At 35.6% G+C, this 24,244-nt stretch overlaps 2 pseudogenes; both read right to left on the bottom strand.

Annotated features, from left to right (window-relative positions):
• LOC112858719 (UDP-glucuronosyltransferase 2B31-like) overlaps positions 1–19,313 on the bottom strand; it is a 30,356-nt pseudogene extending 11,043 nt beyond the window's left edge.
• Positions 11,081–11,487, bottom strand: LOC147581955 (large ribosomal subunit protein eL32 pseudogene; annotated as a pseudogene).
• Positions 19,314–24,244: the final 4,931 nt, after the last annotated feature.

A 24,244-nucleotide genomic window follows, 5' to 3' on the forward strand; every position in this document is an offset into this window, starting at 1 on the left:
GACTCAAATGATAAGACCTCCCATGTTCATGGATGTAAAGAATTAATATTGCTAAAATGTCCATAATACCCAAAACCGTCTATAGATTCAATACAATCCCTATCAAAGTGTCAATGACTTTCTTCACAGAAATAGAATAAACAAGCATAAAACTGTTATGGAACCACAAAAGACTACAATTAGGCAAAGCATCCCTCAGGAAGAAGGACAAAGCCGAAGTCATAACACTCCCTGATTACAAACTATGTTGCAAAACTATAGTAATTAAAACACTATGGGACCAGCATAAAAATAGACATATAGGCCTCTAGAACAGAATACCGAGTCCAGAATTAAACCCTATATAAATGGTCAACTAATATTCAAAAAGGGAACCAAGAATACCCAATGGGGAAAGGATAATCTTGTCAATGAATGGTGTTAGGAAAACTGTGTCAGAAAAATGAAATTGGACCTGTATCTTATACCAGTCACAAAGATTGACTCGAATAAATCAGAGACTTAAACATAAGATCTGATACCATAACACTACTAAAAGATAAGATAGTGAAGAAGTTCCTTGACATTGGTCTTGGCCGTGATTTTTTTGGACATGAGACCAAAACCACAAACAACAAAAACAAAACCAACAAGTGGGACTACATCAAACTTAGTAGCTTTCAAACAGCAGAAGAGACAACAAAATGAAAAGGCAACCTATAGAATGGGAGAATATTTGCAAGCCATATATTGGATTAGTGGTTATTATCCAAAATATATAAGGAACTCCTACAACTCAATTACAAAAAAACAAACAATATGATTAAAAAATGGGCAGAGTAACTAAATAGACATGTTTCCAAAGAAGATATCCAAATAGCCAAGAGGTACACAAATGATGCTCAGAATCACTTATCATCAAAGAAATGCAAATCAAAACCACAATGAGATATAACCTCACATCTGTTAGAATGGCTATTATCAGGAAGTGATAAGTGTTTGTGAGGATGAGGAGAAAGGGGAACCCTTGTACACTGTACATGGGAATGTAAATTGGTTCAGCCACTATGAAAAACAATATGGAGATTCCTCAAAAACAAAATAGATCTGCCAGGGCTCCTGGATGGCTCAACTTTGGCTCAGGTCATGATACCACAGTTTGTGAGTTTGAGCCCCTGCTGTTAGTGCAGAGCCCATTTTGGATTTTCTGTCCCCTTCTCCCTGACCCTTCTCCACTCACACTCCCTCTCTCTCAAAAATAAAACACTAAACAAAAAATATATCTATCATATAATCCAACAATTCCATTTCTGGGTGTATACCCAAAAGAAATAACAGGATATTGACAAGATACATGCACTCCCATATGTATGGAAACATTGTTCACAATAATCGAGGGAAACAGCCTAAGTGGCCATCAACAAATGAATGGTAAAGAAGATGTGATATATATATATATATATATACACACACACAATGGAATATTATTTACCTATGAAAACAAAGGAAATCCTGCTATTTGGGACCACATGGATGGAGCTTGAGGACATTATGCTAAAATTTGTATGTTTTTATTCTAATCTTTATTCATATAATTAAATCTATATTATGACATGTTTTGAAAATTTTAATCCTAATTTATAGTTTTTTTTCATCCCATAAGGAAATTGTGCTCTTATATTTATCACTTTGTCCCTTTCTTTTCAACTAAACCTCATACTACAGCTAATTTAGTGTAATTAAGCATTATTTGATTAAACCTATTATAATGGTGTAATATGTACAAATATAAGTTATTTATTCATTGCTTAATTTTGGATATTTACAATACTTCCATTATTTACAGTGTTTACTCTTATGAATAATTGCCCAAAATAGATTTTGTGCCTCTGGATTATTTTTCTTTGTATAGTTTTATGAGTATATTATGAAGCCAAAGGCTATAAACATTTTTAAGACTCTTGATGAATCTTGCCAAATGTCTTAATTCTTAAAAAGTGTACAAAAATTTTCTGAGAAGGTAATAATTAATGGAAAAGTAAGTAGTGTGTAGAAACCATTTCTTTGTGTAACAATGTCTTCACAGTCACTGACATGGATTCAAATCTTGTTTTTGCAACTTAATAACAACAGCTGCTATTAGCAATCATTATTATCTGCCACTCATCCTTCTTGTCCTTCTCTTCCTCCTTTTTGTTTTCCTTCCTACTGACAATTACTTTCTCAAAACTGAGAGAGGAAATCTTTTAAGAATAAGGTTAGCTAAGGTAGAACTTTCACTAATCTTACCTCTGTCATTGAACTTTGTGAAACTTATCAGAGGTAGCATAAGTAATTTGCAATCAAAAGATACATTGTGTTTTACTTTCAAATAAGATACCAGTTTTATGTTGCTACCAGTAAAAAGGTAGACAAAAGGATCTCTTAAGAGATTGTAAAGTAGTCCACTAAAGATCATTTGCTTCCTATTTATGTTTTAAAGATCTATCAATTTAAAATGTATTAGATTATTGTTTTCCTTCATAAGGAATATCATCCTATAAACTGAATAGAATTGTTTGTAATTTTAAACTGTGGGTAGTTTTAAGATTCAAGTGGTAAAGATTATTTGATCTTTATTATATGGCAGAATTTATGGTTCTTATTATATATGAAGTCTACATTTTCTCTGTGCTCATTCTGTCAGGCAGCTATGATGTTGAGACCTATATTCCCTAGGGGAGCTTTACTGAGGTTTTCTGTAAATTTGGTGTAGGCAGAAAACATCTGTTCTAATAGACTAAGTCACTCTTTTAAAATGCTCTAAGATGGGGGTGCCTGGGTAGCTGAGTCGGTTAAGTGTCCGACTTCAGCTCAGGTCATGATCTCACACTTTGTGAGTTCCAGCCCTGCATCTGGCTCTGTGCTGACAGCTCAGAGCCTGGAGCCTGCTTCAGATTCTGTGTCTCCCTCTCTCTCTTTGCCCCTCCGCTGCTCATGCTCTGTCTCTCTCTGTCTCAAAAAATAAATAACAACATAAAAAAAAAACTTTTTTAAATGCTCTAAGATGTAAAATCGTGGGATTTCATATGAGAAATGTTTTTTATTATTAATAATTTATTTATTTTTCAATTTACATCCAAGTTAGCATACGGTGCAACAGTGATTTCAGGAGTAGATTCCTTAATGCCCCTTTACCCTTTTAGCCCCACCCCCCCTCCCACAACCCCTCCAGCAACCCTCTGTTTATTCTCTATATTTAAGACTCTCTTATGTTTTGTCCCCTTCCCTGTTTTTATATTATTTTCACTTCCCTTATGTTCATCTGTTTTTTTGTCTTAAAGTCCTCATATGAATGAAATCATATGATATTTGTCCTTCTCCGACTGACTAATTTCGTTTAGCATAATACCCTCTAGTTCCACTCACGTAGTTGAGGAGTGATTTAAATGCTGGAGTAGGGGCGCCTGGGTGGCGCAGTCGGTTAAGCGTCCGACTTCAGCCAGGTCACGATCTCGCGGTCCATGAGTTCGAGCCCCGCGTCAGGCTCTGGGCGGATGGCTCAGAGCCTGGAGCCTGTTTCCGATTCTGTGTCTCCCTCTCTCTCTGCCCCTCCCCCGTTCATGCTCTGTCTCTCTCTGTCCCAAAAATAAATAAACGTTGAAAAAAAAATTAAAAAAAAAAATAAATGCTGGAGTAGATGCAAATAAATGTTGGATTTAGCTCCAACATTGTTAGGGAACACATTTATATCATCGAAGAATGGTTTTCCTTTTAGTTAGAGAACTGGCAAAGAGCCTTAACCCTTACCAAAAAAGGTGAGCATTTTAACATGCTTGTCTCATTGCCAATCCTTACACATATACTTTTAAACAACTCCATAGGATACCTGCTCTCTAGGACTTTTCTAGAGAGTATAATCATGATGTGTTAGAAAACCAGTTCCTATTAAATGAGGAATTAGATCTGGGTGGTTGGCACCATTGGGTTGATTATTAATAGTATGTGATAGTACCAAAATAACAATAATACCGAGTTAACATTTCTTCTGGATTACTGAGTATGTGCCAAAGATATTTGGGATGTTTTATGTGTACTATTTTTTCCTCCACAACAGCAATATGAGCAATGATGATTATTACTATCATCTCTCTATGAACAGTGTAGTGTAGTTTTCCATAATTGCTGCCTATATTTTGCAACAGCCTGCTGAGTGGTCCCCCTTTTCACTCTTGCTTTTTTACAGGCTAACTCAGTGACTACATCTCGAGGGATTTTTTTAAAGAAGGAAATGTGATCATATTACTCCCTTTCTTAAACCTTTTCATTTTCTCCTTAATGCCCTTACTAGAGGTTTGAACCTCCTTATGATTGTCTGTCTCCAGCTTCTCCCTCCAGCATCATCTGTCCTTCACTTGGCATCTTCCTGCTAGGCTAAATTTGGAGCTCTTGAGAACTGTCATTCTTCTTTTACCTGCTTTGCTTTTGTGTCTTCCTTACTCTCTGCTCCCATCACTTCTACATATCCTTCTGTATATCCTTCTGCATATCCCGTGGATTGCACCTTGATTATCAATGACTGAGATATGCTGTCTGTGATTCCCACTGAGTGTTCCTTACCACTGTGATCCTTCGTTATTATAATATGTTTCATTCTGTTTTTATTATGTGCTTGTATTCTGTCTTTCCAAATAGAGTGTCAGGTCGGTGGTCATGAAACTCTACAGTTTCCCTGCATGTTGGCACTTACCTTTAGAATATGCTAACTACTTTGGAAGTATTCTTTTAGTGAATATCTGCTACTTACTTATGTATTGAATAATGTAGGCTTTGATTTAACTGACACTATTCTCAAAGTCTCCCAGGAATTCCACTTCATTTTGTAATGTTAATAAAATTCGGGTACTTGTGTTGTATAGAAATACGTGCGTTTCTAATTGGCAGGTCACTTTAGCTTCCCATATCTCTCTCACTATAAATAAACTAAGAATAGAATCATTCATATTGAAAATGCAAAGTGACCAAAGCAAAATAAAAAAATATATTACCTTACGCAGGGGTTCAGCAGGTTTGCAGGTGAGTCCCCCAACAAAATGAAAATGTGGTAAGAGTGGACGAGAAAATTCAAAATCCCAGTAGGTTCAAATGAGCCATATTTGAGCCTTCCCCATTAACTCAGATAATATATTGGGTCTTTGTGGGTGGAAAAACACATACAAAGACATAAAACAACTGTTAGACGAAATGAGAATTTTGTCATGTGACTGTAGTAATTTTGTGAAAGCAATTTGGAATGATGAGCCAAAGATGTTTGACAGTGTTCTTTGATACAGCAATTGTGTGTGGGTGTTGTGTATATCTATATAGATCTACATATATATTTATATATATATATATATATATATGAAAGGTGATGTGAGAGAAATGTGAGAGGAACATTTTATCTCTAATGTCATTCACATCAGTACATTCACCAACAAAATACTAACAACCAAATTCAAAGGCACATTAAGATCTTACACCATGCCAAGTGGAAATCATGTCTGGTATGCAGGGATGATTCAACAAATTAACATGATACATCACACTAACAGAATGAAGGATAAAAGTCATATAATTATTTTAATAGGTGCAGGAAAGCAGTTGACAAAATTTAACATCCTTTCATGATAAAAGCTCCCACCAAATTAGGTATACCAGGAACATACTTCAGTATAATAAAGACCATATCTGGCAAGCCCACCTCTAACATCATACTGCTTGATAAAAAATTGAGAGATGCCTGGGTGGCTCAGTTGGTTAAGCGCCCAAATCTTGGTTTCAGCTCAGGTCATGATCTCAAGGTTCATGAGTTTGAGCCCTGCCCTGGGCTCTGCACTGACAATACGGAACCTGCTCCCAAGCAGAAAAGGAGTAAAATTCTCTCTGCACGTGGCATGATACATATAGAAAATGCTGAAGACTCCACCAAAAAACTGTTACAACTAATAAATGAATTCAGTAAAATTGCAGGATCAAAAGCAACATACAAAACCCAGTTGAGTTTCTATACACTAACAATGAACTATCTGAAAGAGGAATTAAGAAAGGAATCCCACTTACAGTTGCATCAAAGGGAATAAAATTGTTAGGTGAACATTTAACCGGGAGGTGAAAAATCTGCACATGTGCACGTTATCCTTTTTCATGGGTATATACCGAGATGTGGAATTGCTGGTTCATATAGTAACTCTCTGTTTAACCTTTGAGGAATTTGCAAATTGTTTTCCAAAGTGGCTGTACCATTTTTAATTCCTAGAAGCAATATATAATGATTTTAATTTCCCCACATTCTTGTCAACCCTTGTTATTGTCTTTTTGTTTATAGTTATGGTACTGGGCATGAAGTTGTATCTCATTGTGGTTTTCACTTATATTTCCCTGATGCCTAACGATGTTGAGCGTTTTTTTCATGTGCTTATTGGTCATTTGTATATCTTCCATGTAGAAATTTGTTTTAGATACTTTACTCATTTTTTATTGGTTATTTTCCTATTATTGAGTCGTAGTATTTCTTTATATGTTTTCAGTACAAGCTCATTATCAGACATGATTTGCAAATATATTCTCTAATTCTGTGGGTTGTTTATTTTTCACTTTTTTGATGATATCCTTTGAAGCACAATAATTTTAATTTTGATGTTCAACTAATACAAATTTAATTTGATTGTTTGTGCTTTTGGTGTTTTACCTAAGAAAACATTGTTGAATCTAAGGTTACAAATATTACCCCATGTTTTTTATTAAGAGCTTTTAAAATTATTTTTCTAAGTCTTACATTAGATTTTTTATTTATTTTGAGTTAATTTTTTTTTTTTTAATTTTTTTTTTCAACGTTTATTTATTTTTGGGACAGAGAGAGACAGAGCATGAACGGGCGAGGGGCAGAGAGAGAGGGAGACACAGAATCGGAAACAGGCTCCAGGCTCTGAGCCATCAGCCCAGAGCCCAACGCGGGGCTCGAACTCACGGACCGTGAGATCGTGACCTGGTTGAAGTCGGACGCTTAACCGACTGCGCCACCCAGGCGCCCCTGAGTTAATTTTTGTATATGGTTTGAGGTAGAGTGATCCAACTTCATTCTTTCACATGTGGATAATTAATTTTCCCAGAAGGAATTATTCTGGATTTAAAATCTATTGATCTATACATCTATCGCTATGCCTGTAACACACTCCCTTGAGTACTGTAGATTTATAGTTGGCTCTGAAATCAGGAAGTGATTTAGATAGTCTTTAATGTCCTTCCACAGTATTTTGGAGTTTTCAATGGTGTGAGTTTTGAATTTCCTTTGTTAAATTTATTCCTAAGTATTTTATTCTTTTTGATGGTATTGTAAATGGAATTGTATTCTTAATTTCATTTTGGAGTGGTCATTGCAAAATATATAGAAACTCAATTGCTTTCTGTGTATTGATCTTGTATCCTGAAAACTTCCTTAGTTTGTGTTTTGATATAATATTATTTTAGTGTCACCCTTAGATTTTCTCTACATAAGATCATGTCATCAGTCAATAGTTTTACTTCTTCCTTGCAAATTAGGATTTATTTTATTTCATATTCTTGTTTAATGTCTTAGCTAGTACCTACATACTACATTAAATGAAAGTGAAGAGACTGGCTTTCCTTGTCTTTTTCCTTATCTAAGAATGAAAGCATTTAGGTCTTTCACCATTAAGTATGATGTTGGCATGGATTTTTTGTAGATGCCTTTTCTCAGTTTGAGGAAGCTCACTTCTATTCCTTGATATATTGAGTATTCTTGTCATGAAGTTTGTTGGAGTTCATAGAATAACAACAGTGAATTTGTTTGCATTTATTGAGATAATCATGCAGTTTTGTCTTTTATTCTATTTGTATGTGGTATTATATTAATTGATTTTTCAGATATTAAAGCCACTTTGCATTCCTGGGATTAGTTCCATTTGTGTGTGTGTGTGTGTATATAATTCTTCTAACATGGTTAAAGATTTGGTTCACTAGCATTTTGTTGAGGGTTTTTGGGTATATTCAAAAGGGATATTGGTCTGTAGTTTTCTTGTGATGTCATTGTTTGGTTTTAGTATCATGTTTTATTGAATGTATTTTCTGCTCTTGTATTTTTTGGAGAATTTTAAAAAATAATTGATACTAATTTTTCTTTAAATTCTTGGTAGAATCACTCAATGGATCCATCTGGGCCTGGGCTTTCCTTTGAGGTAGTTTTTTGATCCCTAATTCAATCAATCTTTTTGTTGTTGTTGTCATAGGTCTATTCAGATTTTCTGTTTCTACTTGAGTTCTTTTCATATCCATGTCTATCTAGTGATTTGTCCATTTCACCTATATCTCATTTGTTGGCATACAGTTTCTGTTAATGTTCTCTTATGATCCTTTTTATTTGCCTAAGGTTGCTAGTTGTATCTCCAATCTCATTTCTTATTTTAGAAACTTGTGTCTTTTCCTTTTTGGGGTGTCCATCTAGCTAGAGATTTATTAATTTTGTTGATACATTGAAAGAACCAAATTTTTGGTTCTGTTCTTTTGCTTTATTGTTTGTTATTCTCCGTTTTTGGGTATCTCAGCTCTAATCTTTGTTATTTCCTTTCTTCTACTATATTTGGGTTTTGTTTGCTCTTCTTTTTCTAGTGTCTGTGTTTTAAAAATCTATTTTCTGGTTTTACTAAGAGATATTGGCATATAACACTGTAAGGTATACCACTTAATAATTTGGTGCATGTATATATTGTATGTATATATATAAGTTTAGTTAATATCCATCACTTCACATAGGTACAAATTTTTTTTTCTTGTAATGGGAACTTGTAAGATCTATTCTTTTAACAACTTTCAAATATACAATACAATATCATTGATTACTGTCAACATGCTGTATATTACATCCCCAGATCTTATTTATATCATAACTAAAAGTTTGTACTTTTTGACCACCTTAACCCATTTCCCCCAAACTCCAGCTTTTATCTCTGGCAACCACCAGCCGGTTCTCCATTGCTGTGAGTTCAATTTTTTTGATTTCACATACAAGTGAGATTATACAGTATTTGTCTTCTCTGTCTGATTTATTTCATTTAGCATCATGCCCTTGAAGTCCATTCATGTTGTCACAAATGGCATGATTTCTTTCTTTTTTATACTTAATAATATCCCTAGGTATATATCAATACACCACATTTTCTTTATCCATTCATCACTGATGGACACTTAGAATGTTCCTATGTTATGGCTATTGTAAATAATGCCAAAGTAAACATGGGAGTGCAGATACCTTTTTGAGATAGTGATTTCGTTTCCTTGGGTGGCTGGGTCATACAATAGTTTTACTTTTAATATTTTAAAGAACCTTCCTAGTGGTTCTTTTCTGTGGTGGCTGCACCAATTTACATTCCCACTGAAGTGCACAAGGGTTTCTTTTTCTCCACATCCTTGCCAACACTTGTTACCTCTTGTCTTCTTGATAAGGGCCATTTTAATAGGTGTTAGGTGACATCTCATTATTTTGTTTCTGCATTTCCATGATGATTAGTGATGTTGAGCATCTTTTCATGTACCTGTTGGCTATTTGTGTGTCTCCTTTGGAAAAACGTCTATTCAGTTCATTTACCCATTATTTTTTTTTTAATTTTTTTTTCAACGTTTTTATTTATTTTTGGGACAGAGAGAGACAGAGCATGAATGGGGGAGGGGCAGAGAGAGAGGGAGACACAGAATCGGAAACAGGCTCCAGGCTCCAGGCTCCGAGCCATCAGCCCAGAGCCCGACGCGGGGCTCGAACTCACGGACCGCAAGATCGTGACCTGGCTGAAGTCGGACGTTTAACCGACTGCGCCACCCAGGCGCCCCGTACCCGTTATTTTAATTGGATTGTTTGTTATTTTGCTATTGAGTTACATGAGTTATTTACATATATTTTGGATGTTAACTGCTTATCAGGAAAATAATTTGTAAATATATTCTCTCATTCTACAAATTACCTTTTCATCTTGTTGACAGTTTCCTTTGCTACGCAGAAGCCTTTTATTTTGGTGTTGTCCCACTGGTTTATTTTGCTTTTGTTGCCTTTGCTTTTTGTGTTATATCTAAAAAGTTATTGCAATGACCAATATCAAGGAGCATATCCCCTATGTTTTGCTCCTAGAAGTTTTATAGTTTCAGGTCTCCTATCTAAGTTTTCAATCCATTTTGAGTTAATTTTTGTGTAGGGTGCAACATAGGGGTCCAGTGTTCTTATTTTGCATGTGACTGTCCTGTTTCCCCAATATTTATTGAAAATAGTGTCCTTTCCCCATTGCATAGTCTTGCCTCCTTTGTCCTAAGTTAATTGACCATATATGTGTGAGTTTATTTCTGGGCTCTCTATTCTGTTCCTTTGATCTCTTTTGCCAATATTTTACTGTTAAGATCACTATAGGTTTGTAACCTGATTTAAAATCAGGAAGTGTGACACCTCTAGCTTTGTACTTGTTTTTCAAGATTGCTTTCACTATTTGGGGCCTTTTGTGGTTTCCTACAAATTTTAGGGTTGCTCTATTTCCATGAAAAATACTAAGGGGTGCCTGGGTGGCTCAGTTGATTGAGCATCCGACTTCGGCTCAGGTCACGATCTCGGAGTTTGTGAGTTCAAGCCCTGCGTCAGTCTCTGTGTTGACAGCTCAGAGCCTGAAGCCTGCTTCAGATTCTGTGTCTCCCTCTCTCTGCCCCTTCCCCGCTCATGCTCTGTCTCTCTCTGTCTCTCAAAAATCAATAAACATTTAAAAAAAAAAAGAAAAATACTAAATACTATTGGAATTTTGATAGGGATTGCATTGAATCTATAGATTGCTTTGGGTAGTGTGGACATTTTAACAATGTTACTTCTTCCCATACATGAGCATGAAATATCTTTCTATTTATTTGAGTCTTCTTCAGTTTCTTTCATCAGTCTCTTTAATTTTCAGTGTACAGATATCTCGCCTCCCTAGTTAAATGTATTTAAGTATTTGTTCTCTTTGGTACAATTATATATGGGGTTGCTTTCTTAATTTCTCTTTTTTTAATAGTTTTGTGGTTTTATTAACACAAATATGACATGCACATAAGCTGTCTATTCATTTTCTTCATTGTGCAGCATGCACTGGAATTGGTGACTCTAATGGCCAGCTGGGCTGCTCTGTCCATAATGACTTTACAGTTCTTAGAGGAGTCATTGTGAGCAATCTCTGCACTGTAAGATTTGCTGAAGAACAGTAGCGCTTTAAGCTCCTTGATGTTGTGGACTAGGAACTTCCAGAAGCCACTGGGCAGCGTGTACTTTACTTTCTTGTTCCCATAACCAATGTTGGACATCAAGATCTGGTCATTGAATCTTCTGTGCACCGTATTGCCAATGTCTCTGGGTTTCTTCCAGTTGCACTTAGTTTTGACATATTGAATTTCTGACTGGTGCTGGATGAATTTCTTTGTCCTCTTTTTAATGATCTTTGGTTTCACCAGAGGTCTGCGGGTGGCCATGATGCCCAGTAGGAGATGGCTGCCACTTTTTCAGGTAGCACTGAGGAAGAGAGCTTAATTTTCCTTTCTGATAGTTGATGTTAGGGTATAGAAATGCAACTGAGATTTCTGTTTGAATTTTGTATACTACAAGTTTACTGAAATCCTTCATTACTTCTAGTAGTGTGTGTGTCTATGTGTGTGTGTGTAGTCTTTATGGTTTTCTACATATAATATTATGTCACCTGCAAATAGAGACAGTCTTAATCCTTCTTTTCCAATGTGGGTGATTTTATTTTTTCTTGCCTAATGCTATGAGAAGGACTGCCAGTACTATGTTAAATAAAGGTGGCAAGAGTGGGTATCCTTGTCTTGCTCCTTATCTTAGAGGGAAAACTTTCAGCTTTTCACCTTTGAGTACCAGCTGTGAGATGGCCATAAATGGCCTTTATTATGTTGAGGTGTTTTCCTTCTATACCCACTTTGTTGAGAGTTTATGTCATAAATGGATGTTGACTTTCGTAGGTAGGTTTTTTTCCTGCATTTATTGAGATGATCATATGACTTTCATCTGTACTTTTTTTGATGTGGTATGTTACATGGATTGACTAGCAGATGTTGAGCCATCCTTGGAATAAATTCCGCTTGATGATGGTATGCAATTTTTTTAATACATTCCTTTAATCTGTGGTTAAATTCAGCTTGCTATTATTTTGTTGAGGATTTTAGCATCCGTGTTATCTGGGATATCGACCTTTAATTTTCTTTTCTTATAGTGTTCTTGTCTGATTTTGGTTTCAGGTTAATGTGGGCCTCATAAAATAAATTTGGAACTGTTCCCTCCTATTTTTTTGGAAGAGTTTGAGAAAGATTGGCAACAATTTTTCTTTAAATGTTTGGTAGAATTTGGTAGTGAAGCTACCTGCTCCTGCTCTTTTATTTTTTGAGTGATATGATTACTGTTTCAATTTGCTTACTGATAAGTGGTCAGTTCAGATTTTCTATTCCTTCATGATTCAGTCTCCGTGGGTTGTGTGTTTCTAGGAATTTTCCAATTGCTTGTAGGTAGTTCAAATTGTTGGCATGTATTTTTTCACAGTAGCCTCTTATGATCTGTCATATTTGTGTGTTACAGTTGTTACGTCTCTTCTTTAATTTCTAATTTTATTCATTTGAGTCTTTTCTCTTTTTTAACTCTAGCTATAGGTTTTCTATTTTGTTCATCTTTTTTAAAAATGGCACTTAGTTTCATTGATCTTTTCTATTGTCTTTTAGTCTCTATTTCATTTATTTCTGTTCAGATCTTTGTTATTTCCCTCCGTCTAATAATGAGTGTGGTTTGTTCCTTTTCTCGTTCATTGAGGTGTAAAAAATTTTTTTTTAATTTGGGATCTTTCTTTTAAAGTTAGTGTAGATGTTGGGGTGCCTGGGTGGCTCGGTCGGTTAAGTGTCCGACTTCAGCTCAAGTCATGATCTCACAGTTTGTGAGTTAGAGCCCCACGTCGAGTTCTGCACCGACAGCTCGGAGCCTGGAGCCTGCTTCAGATTCTGTGTCTCCCTCTCTCTGACCAACGCCCCCCCCTCACTGCCTTCCATGCTCTGTCTCTCTCTGTCTCAAAAATAAATAAACATTAAAAAAAATAAAGTTAGTATAGATGTTTATCCATATGAACTTCTCTCTAGAACTGCTTCTGCTGCATGTTATAAATTTTCTTACTTTATATCTGTATGTTCTTTTATCGTAAGATATTTTTTGATTTCCCTTTAATTTCTTCTTTGACCCACTGGCTGTTTAGTAGTATGTGGTTTAATCTCTACATATTTGTGAATTTACCAGTTTTCTTTTTTGAATTGATTTCTAGTTTCTTAATGTAAGAAAACATTCCAGTCTTCTTCCTGTGTTTCTCCTTACTCTCATACTACTACCATGCTAAAAACATTCTTGACACAACTGGCCACCAAATATGTGTTTTGTTTTTTTTTTTTTTTACCATATCAAGAAATTCTCTGTGATACCACCTGGGTGTCCTCGAATTTGATTCTGACACCAGCTACCTGGAGGCAACAGATCTCACAGGTTAAGGGCTCTTGTCCCATGAGATGTCACTTCAGATGCCAATTACAAGTAGTCCATACTCTGGTTACCCTCAACTTCTGTTCAACTTGGCTACAAATTGTAAGTTTCCGTGGCCTCCTCCCTCTTTGGATTTGATAAGTTGCTAGAACAGCTCACAGAAGTCAGGGAAACACTTAATTATGTCTATCAGAGTATTAAAGGATGTGAACAGCCAAATGAGAAGACACGTAAGACCAAGTCTTAGAGGTTTTGGATTGTAGTAGGTTCTATATCAGTGGATTTGGGTGTACCACCCACCCCCAATCCATGGATGTGTTCTCCCATCTGAAAGCTCTCTGAACCTTGTACTTTTGGGAGTTTTTATAGAGGCTTCCTCATGTAGGCATGATCAATATTAACTCCAGTTCTAGCTCCTTTGCTCTGTCTAAAGCAGTGGGGAGTGAGGTTGAAAGTTGCAAGATCAAATTATGCTGTGGTCTTTCTGGTGACCAGCTCCCACCCAAGAGTCGGCCTAGAGTTACCTCATTAGAATAAAAGATGCTCTTAGTGTTCTTATCACTTAGGAATATATAAGAGTTTTAGAAGCCTTGTGTCAGGGACAGGGATCAAAGACCAATTGTTAGAATAGAAGATGCTCTAGTGTACTTACCACTAAGAAATTTATAAGGAGTTTAGGAGCTCTCTGTCAGGACCTGGGAATCAAGACCAATCTATATATTTCTTATTATTCCACAATACAACACTTCTGACACTTCTGACCAAGTCAGGAAAGTTGCTTGATATGATTTCAATTTTCTTAAGTTTATTTAGACATTTTTGTGACCTAATGTGTGATGTATTTGAAGAATATCCCAGAACCAAGGATCAAGTTTGGTGTTTCCTGTGCAGCTGCCACAAAACCTGGCATGTCAGACATGTGTACAACCTCATTCCAGTGAAGCAGTGGTAATCTGCAATGGGCAAAAATGTCAACATGAAAATGGTACCCACAGGCCTCCCTGGACTCTGGGGAGGATTGCAGTCTGTTGATAGATTTGTGCTGAATTTGAAGCCTAATCCTTGGGGAGCAGCTTTTAAAGTGTGAAATAGACCTCTTTTAGGGAAAGACTGGAAGATGGACATTTCTGTCTCCTGCCTCTGTGTTGAGCCTTAAGAGGTTAACCAGGTAGTAAGACCTTACATCTGTTACCTATCAAAGGCTGAATATGAGACTGAAAGCAGCCAGGTGAATATTTTTTTAAAAAGATGTATGTTTATTCATTTTTGAGAGAGAGAGAGAGACAGAGTACAAGTGGGGGAGGGGCAGAGAGAGAGGGAGACACAGAATCTGAAGCAGGATCCAGGCTCTGAGCTGTCAGCACAGAGTCCGATGCAGGGCTCAAACTTGTGAACCACGAGATCATGCTCTGAGCGAAAGTTAGACACTTAACTGACTTAGCCATTCAGAAGCCCCAGTCATGTGAATATGTTTAAAAGTCAGGAAGGAAAGAGAATTTGGTCATGAAATCAAAGACTTTCACATAGTTCAATTTTATAATAGGATGCAGGTATTAGTGGTTGTATTCCTTTATTTTAAGTCTATTTATTTTGAGAGAGAGAGCGAGCACAAGTGGGGGATGGGCAGAGAGAGAGAATCCCAAACAGGTTCCACAATGTCAGCACAGAGCCTGATGTGGGGCTTGAACTTATAAACCATGAGATCACGACCTGAGCCGAAATCAGGAGCTGGATGCTTAACTAACTGAGCTACTCAGGGTAGCTCATAGATTGGAAGAACAAATACTAAACTGTCTACACTACCCAAAGCAATCCAGATTTAATGTAATCGCTATCAAAACACTAACAGCATTTTTCACAGAGCTGGAACAAACAATCCTATAATTTGTATGGAACTACAAAAGACCCAAATAGCCAAAGCAATCTTGAAAAAGAAAAAAACTGGAGGCATCACAATTCCTGAATTCAAGTTATACTGCAAGGCTGTAGTAATCAAAACAGTATTGTATTGACACAAAGACAGACACATAGATCAATGGAACAGCATAGAAAACCCAGAATGAACCCACAATTATATGGTCAATTAATCTTTGACAAAACAGGAAAAAATATCCAATGGGAAAAAAAATCTCTTCAACAAATGATGTTGGTAAAACTGGATAGCCACATGCAAAGTATAAAACTAGACCACTTTCTTACACCATACACAAAAATACATTCAGAATAGATTAAAGACCTAAATGTGAGACCTGAGAATGTAAAAATCCTAGAGGAGAGCAAAGACAGTAATGTCTCTGACATGAGCAGTAGCAATATTTTTCTAGATATGGTTTTCTAGATTTTTCTCCTGAGGCAAGGGAAACCAAAGCAAAAATAAACTATTGGGATTACATCAAAATAAAATAAACCTTCCGTGCAATGAAGGAAATAATTAACAAAACTAAAAGGCAATTTAACTGAATGGGAGAAGATATTTGCAAATGATATATACAAGAAAACGTAAGTTATCCAAAATACATAAATAATTTGTGCAGCTCAACATCCCAAAACCAAATAATCCAATTAAAAAATGGACAGAAGACATAAACATACACCTCTCCAAAGAAGAGATATAGATGGCCAATAGACACATGAAAAGATGCTCCACGTCAGTTATCATCAGGGAAATACAAGTCAGAACTGCAATGAGATACCACTTCACACCTTTCAGAATGGCTAAAATAAAAAACACAAACAAGTGTGGAGATTTCTCAAAAAGTTAAAAATAGAACTACCCTATGATCCAGCAATTGCACTACCACATACCCCAAAATACAAAAATACTAATTCAAATGGATACATGTACCCATATGTTTATATCAGCATTATCTATAATAGCCAAATATGGAAACAGCCCAAGGGTCTGTAGATTGAACAGATACAGAAAAATGAAATCTTACCATTTGCAATGACATGGATGGAGCTAGAGAGTATTATGCTAAGTGAAATTAAGCTAAGTGAAATTGGCTAAGACCAATACCAAATGATTTCACTTATGTATGGATTTAAGAAATGAAACAAACAAGCAAAGGACAAAAAGAGAGAGAGAGACAAATCAAGAAACAGACTCTTAACTGTAGAGAACAAACTGATGGTTATCAGAGGGGAGGTGAATGAGGGGAATGGGTAAAATAGGTGATGGGGATTAATGAGCGCATTTGTTGTGATGAGCACTGAGTGATGGATGGAATTGTTGATTCACTGTATTGTCACCTGAAATGAACATAACACTGTTAACTATGCTGGAATCAAAATAAAAACTTAATAGAAAAAAAGAGTAAATAAGTAAGTACATAAATAAATAAATAAATAAACCCACACCAAGCAAAAGGTAGAGGAGATTAAAGTAATATAATGTGAATATATGAGGGAATTTTCTGAAAGGAGTTTGGAATAATTTAGCCAAAAATGTTTAAGAGTGTTTGTGGTTTAATTATGTACACACACAATACATATATGATACAAAGCACGTATAATGATGCACACATATATAATGATGCAAATATATATTTACATATATATGTTGTTCATATGTATATATAAAAGACAAAGTGTAAGAGGCTCATTTCTAACATCACAGTAGTACACTCACAATCATAAACGATTATTAAACCTAAGCCACTATCAAATTAAACACGCATCTGTTTACTCTGAAATGCTGCAAAAGTAACAGATGCAAATGTAAGCAACTATTTGAGCTCCCCAATCAGTTAACCAATGGAAACACCTTTCCCTAGAATCCTGTCTAATTTCTATAATTTAGCAAGTTATTTCCTTGATCCTAGATTTTCCAAGAAAACTGTGAGGCTTTGAGGGTATGGCTTGATTCCTTGTGCTTACCATTGCGGTTGGTTCATATGAGTAGCTTAATAATTTATGTGTATTAAATAATATTTGCAAATAACAGCTGGAATATTTTCATCAAGTATGGAAACACATGCACTGTTAACTTTGGCTCATTTTGTCTTTATGGAGTGACATAGTTGTGTGCACCCTTCAACAAGATGTTTAAGTCTTTAAAACATGATTTGTAAGGCCTTGTGAAAGAATGTGTAATCATTGGAAACTTCATATTATAGGTTCCTGAGTCTGGGATAGAGCCACCATATCTTCAAAATGTGAAGGAATCTTTCAGGTAATGTGACAAAACACTTTAAGTTTTAAATGAGGAAACTGAGGAGAAACAAATGAAAATGTCCTCAATACTCTATACAGACTGTTGTGCTAGAAATATGGAACTCCTCAGTCTACACGTCTGCTTACATCAAGATAGTGAAATTTCTAATGCCTTTTCTTAAAGATGGGAAAAGTATAGTAAAATGGATATGTAGGAAATAGGTGCAGCAGAGAGGACTTTTAAGGCACTACTCTGATATAATAGTGGCGGGTACATGTCATTACAAATTTGTTAAAACCTATAGAATGTACAACACCAAAAGTGAATTCTATTGTAAACTATGGACTTTGGATGATAATGTGTCAGTATAGGTTCATCAGTTGTAACGAATGTACCATTCTGGTGGGAGATGTTGATAATGGGGGAACTTACGAATGTGTGGGGACAGGGGTTATGTGGGAAATCTCGATTCAATATGCTGTGACTTCAAATTATTCTAAAAAATAAAGTATATCATAAGTAATATTTTCACCCTGTATTTAATAAACAAAGGAAGGATTAAACACTTTACCCAGAAAAAAGTAAAAAAAAAAAGTTTAAATATTAAAAACAAACACACAAATAATGGATATGTAATTGCTTCAAGAAATCCTCAGTGCTTTATTTATGGGTATTGACTTCCTGGAGTGTAAGTACTAATACTGGACCACAGGTTCAAACTGACCCTGTTGTATAAGTCTTTCCGTAATATTTGTGAGATTGAGGATTGAGAGATCATTTCATATTTTCATTTCATCGTTTCACTTATAAAAGACAAATTCCTCTGGCTTTATACAAATGTACCTTCCAAGGCACTAGGATAATTAAGACTTCATGCCACCAGTGAGAAACATGACTTAGTACTTCACTGTAAAACTGATCCCACCTCTTCTGATTAAATGTTTGGAACCAAAAGTCAAAATAAAGCACGTATATCATATTTTTTACTCTCTCCATGAATGCCATTTGATCACTTAATTCTGACATGATAACAGGTACGTAGGATGGAGGGAGAGAAAGTCCTCCACTATACTTTTCAAATGTAAAGCCCGGAGAGAAGGGGAGACTGTACACTAAAGGTATTTTGAGTAGCTCAGCCAGCAGGTCACCACAGGGTCCAACGGTATCTGCAAGTATGACATCAAACTTTGATTCTTGTAATTTTGTCATGAGTTTCCTGTTCAAAACTGCATCTTTACAGAGCTTTTCAATACAGTCAGAATATTCCCACGAGTTTTCTTGCAGTTGTGAAAAATATGCCCAGAATGTATCTTTCGATAAATTGTATGTCCATTTGGTGATCAATTTTCTGAAGAGAATCCTAAAATCATCTTTCAGTAAATGTGTAGGATAAATCTCATATTTAATAGTAGATGATTTGCTTGGATCAACAAGAATGGAAGCTCAAGATGTCAGAACAGTCACTTCATGACCTCTCTGGACAAGTTCATCCAGGATTGTCTTCATGTTGATCCAGTAGCTGTATTCTGTGGGCCACACCAGCACCTGTCCACAACTCCCAGAGCTAAAGTAACAGCTCAGCCGTAGCAGCAGAAGAACTGAAATCCATTTCATAGATATCCTGGTGGAATGTAATGCTTCTTTTCAAATTCCTGTTTCCTCCTACCATCGCTTGTGCTAATACCCAAAGAGAAGTCAATCAAGAAGTTAAAATGTAACCCTTACATTCAAGGTAAACACATTATATGAACAGTCAAAGCATTTGGATGGCAGGTGGAAAAAGTCAAAGGCAGATGACTTCAGCTGTATACACATGTGCTTAGTGTCTGTTTGATGATTATAAGTTCTATTATCTAGCTAAGAGCCAATGATCTTGCATGTGCAAATCACCTATCTTATGTAATATATTTTGAAGAGGCAAGAGGTAACTGTGTCTGCAGTCTTCTTAACAAGAATTAAAGTTATTATACAGGTGAATTATTTTGCTTGGATATGATGGTTCAAGGGATTTTTTTGTTCTGTTCATAGAAATTTTGTTGACATGTAATTCACATACTATACAATTGCCAAATTTAAAGTGTACAATTTAGTATTTCATAGTATATTCACAGAATTGTGCAACCATCGTGAACAAAACTGATCAATTTTAGAGCACTTTCTTCACCCCAGATGGAAACCTTTACCCTCTAATGAAACTCTCCATTTTCTTCATCTCTCAGCCCTAGCCACATTGTATCTACTTTCTGTCTTATATATTGCCTATTCTGAGCATTTCATATAAATGAAAATATAAATTATGTTGTCTTTTGTGCTGGTACTTTAATTAGCATAATGCTTTATTGTAAAATTTTGTTTTCTGACTTTATTGAGATATCATTGATATAACATTGTGCAGGTTTAAGGTGTACAAATATATCGTGAAATGATTTCTCCATAAAATTAGTTAACACATCCTTCACCTCACAAAATTTTTTTTGTGGCATGGACTTTTTAAAGATAATCTTTTAGGGGCGCCTGGGTGGCGCAGTCGGTTAAGCGGCCGATTTCAGCCAGGTCACGATCTCGCGGTCCATGAGTTCGAGCCCCGCGTCAGGCTGATGGCTCAGAGCCTGGAGCCTGTTTCTGATTCTGTGTCTCCCTCTCTCTCTGCCCCTCCCCCGTTCATGCTCTGTCTCTCTCTGTCCAAAAAATAAATAAACGTTGAAAAAAAAATTAAAAAAAAAATAAAATAAAATAAAAAAATAAAGATAATCTTTTATTCCTTTTTTTATTGAAGCATAGTTGACACACAATGTTATATTAGTTTTAGGTTACAACATAGTGATTCAACAAGTTATCTGTTATGCTATGCTCACCACAAATGTAGATTCTATTTGCCACCATACAGCGCCATTGAAGTAACTTTGACTATATTCCCTATGGTGTACCTTTTATCCTCCTGACATTCATTCCATAACTGGAAGCCTGTATCTCCTACTCCCTTTCACCCATTTTGCTTTCCCCTTCCCCCTCTTTTTTCTAGCAACCATCGGTTTTCTGTATTTTTGAGTCTTTCTGCTTTTGGTTTGTTTATTCATTTGCTTTGTTTTTTAGATTCCACATATAAGTGGAATCATATGGTATTTGTCTTTCTTTCTCTGACTTACTTCACTGAGCATAATACCCTCTAGGTCTGTCCATATTATCACAGATGGCAAGATCTCATTCTTTTTTCTTTTTTTTTTTTTACGGTGGAGTAACATTGCATTGTCTATATATACTATATCTTCTTTATTCATTCATCTATTGATGGACATTTGGGTTGCTTCCATATGCTGGCTATCGCAAATAATGTTGCAGGAAACATAGGTGCATATATATTTTTGAATTAGTGTTTTTGTTTTCTCTGGGTAAATACCCAGTAGCGGAATTACTGGATCGTATGGTGTTTCTATTTTTAATTTCTTGAGGAACCTCCATACTGTTTTCTATTGTGGCTGCACCACCAACAGGGTGGTGGTTCCTTTTTCTCCACATCTTTGCCAATAGCTGTTATTTTTTGTCTTTTTGATTCTAGCCATTCTGACTGATGTAAGGTGATATCTCATTGTGGTTTTGATTGGCATTTCCCTGATGATTAGTGATGTTGGGCATCTTTTCATGTGTCTGTGGGCCATCTGTTTGTCATCTTCTTTTTCTTCTTCTTCTTTTTTTTTTTTTTTAAGTAGGCTCCATGCCCAACATGGGGCTTGAACTCACAACTCTGAGATCAAGAGTCATGAGCTCTACTGACTAAGCCATACAGGCTTCATCTATTTGTCTTCTTTAGAAAGTGTCTATTCAGGTCCTCTATTTTTAATTGGATTATTTTGTTTCTTTGGCGTTGGATTGTATAATTTCTTATATATTTTGAATATTGACCCCTTCATGGATATGTCATTTGTGAATATCTTCTCCCTGTAACTTGCCTTTTTGTTTTGTTGATGGTTGCCTACCCTGTGCAAAACCTTATTTTGGTGTATTACCAATAATAAAATAGAAGTTTATTTTTGCTTTTGTTTCCCTTGCTTGAGGAGACATACCTAGAGAAATGTTGCTGCAAACAGTGTCAAAGAGATTGCTGCCTATGTTTTCTTCTAGGAGCTTTATGACTTCATGTTTCATATTTAGGTCTTTAATCCATTTTGAATTTATTTTTGAATATGTTGTAAGGAAGTGGTTCAGTTTTATTCTTTTGCAAATAACTTTCAGTTTTTCCAGCAGCATTAACTGAAGGGACTGTCTTTTCCTCATTGTATCTTCTTACCTCCTTCATTATAGATTAATTGACCATATAAGTGTGGGTTGATGTCTGGGCTCTCTATTCTGTTCCATTTATCTGTGTGCCTGCTTTCGTGTCAGTACCACACTGTTTTAATTACTGTAGTCTTGTAGTTGTCTTGAAATGTGAGATTGTGATGCCTCCAGCTTTGTTCTTCTTTCTCAAGATTGCTTTGGCTATTTGGAGTCTTTGGTGGTTCCATACAAATTTTAGTATTATTAATTTTTGTTCTATGAAAATTTTTATTGGTATTTTGATAGAGATTGCATTGAATCTGTAGATTGCTTTAGGTAGTATGGACATTTTAACAATGTTACTTCTTCCAGTCCATGAGCATAGAATATTTTTCCATTTATTAGTGTCATTTTTAATTTATTTCATCACTGTTTTATAGTTTTGAGTAGGTCTTTCAGCTCTTTTCAGCTTCCTTTATTCCTAGGTTTTCTATTCTGGGAAACTCTTTATCTCTCCTTCCATTCTGAATGACATCCTTCCCAGGTAGAGTATTCTTGGTTGAAGTTTTTTTCCTTTCAGCCCTTTGAATATATCATGTGTTCCATGAGAGGGAGATATATGCAAAATGATCTCTAAAGGCCAGAGGAACCATAAGACAAAATATAAAGACTGACAAGTCCTGCTTGACAATAAATGGTTTATTAAGGGGACTTAAGGGCAGAAACACATCTTAGGTAGCTGCAAGTAGATCTCCACAACTCCACCTCCTGTAAGACCTGCTTTTATAACTCCAGTGGCTGGGGAGTATGTGCTGGTAGGCCACTGGGGAGGAGATGTTTGAGAATTATAGTCATATCTCGAAAGCAGATCAAGGACATTATGTCCCAAGGGTGTATTTAAGGGTCGATTAAACAAAAATTGTAACCACTAATGTAGTTTACTTATTAAAACACATAGGTTATTCACGAAAACAAGTTTCAAGATCTCACCTCACTGTGTCCAACAATCCAAAGTGATGTCATAAACTTTTCCCAGTTCCAATCATTGCCATGCTTTACAAAATCTTCCTTGTGATCACCAACTCAGGCCCCAGCACCTTAGAATGATCCTCCCTTGACTTCCTTCTTCTCAAATCATAGTAAAACCCTGTCAAGGTGCTGTTCTCCCTTCTTGTTATGTCAAATAAACCTAGCTTTGATTGATCAACTTTTAATTAATTTATTTTTGTATCTTTTGAGGAGTTGGCAGTTGACTTATATATTCAAAAGGATCTGAACTGCTAACAGAAATCCTTGAATACAGTGAAAGACAAATCCATAACTAGGCTTCTTACATTTGTGTGTCATTGTGTCCAATATAGGTGTTATTGAATCGATCCATATTTCTTCTTGACAACATTTCATGAAGTCTCTTTTGATATATAGATTTTCCTGATTGTGAAGGCTACATATGATAATATAACCTAATTATGAGATTACATATAATCACTTTGGTAAGAGAAGGACAGCACTCTTGTTAAAACATTGAAATGCACATAAGAAAGAACCCTCAATTTATTAACCACAACCTTTCCTTGTGTTTCAAATTCCCACTATCAATAGGCTCCCCAAGTTTAAGCTTCAGCTAAGATTTATCCATTAATCTTTTTTTCTGGTGGTATTATATTAATTGATGGAGACAAAGATTTATGGAAATATTTTCCTTTTCCTTTTTTCTTTCTGCCTTATGCTCTGCTAATATCTGGCATGGTATATTAATCTCATCTCACATTAAGGAAATAACTTTTCAAAACCTTGTATACTTTTTTTCTTCCCTTTTACTCAGAACTTTTTACTCAGAGTTCTAACAAAATTGCAATGATGTGCATTAACATTATTTTTATATAAAATGATTAAATCTTGTATATAAATGTGATGCTATTTCTGATCCTGGCCCAGATATTTAAAGGGAGCCAGAGCCATAGTTATAATAATGAGTGTGACAAATTTTGCTTATAAACTATTTCAGGTGGATTTTACTCCTTGACAGTGTGATGTAATGGATAAGATATTTAATCAGTCTATATATAAACTAATTGGAGTGCATTACATAAAGTTATTGAAAACTTTTATTTGTATTTCTAACTTTGTGGCTTATTGTGTAGGTTAACATTAAACTGGATATTTCCTTCCTGGTATCTTACTTACTATATTTGTCTCAAGCCTAGCCAGTGATACTAGGCAATTTAAATGATTCAAATAAAATTATTCAGTATATGCACTAAAGAATGAATTTTAGTGCACCAGAACAAATA

The sequence above is a fragment of the Puma concolor genome, chromosome B1, assembly GCF_028749965.1.
Source record: "Puma concolor isolate L17-30 chromosome B1, mPumCon1.1.hap2, whole genome shotgun sequence".
Taxonomy (NCBI): Eukaryota; Metazoa; Chordata; class Mammalia; order Carnivora; family Felidae; genus Puma; species Puma concolor.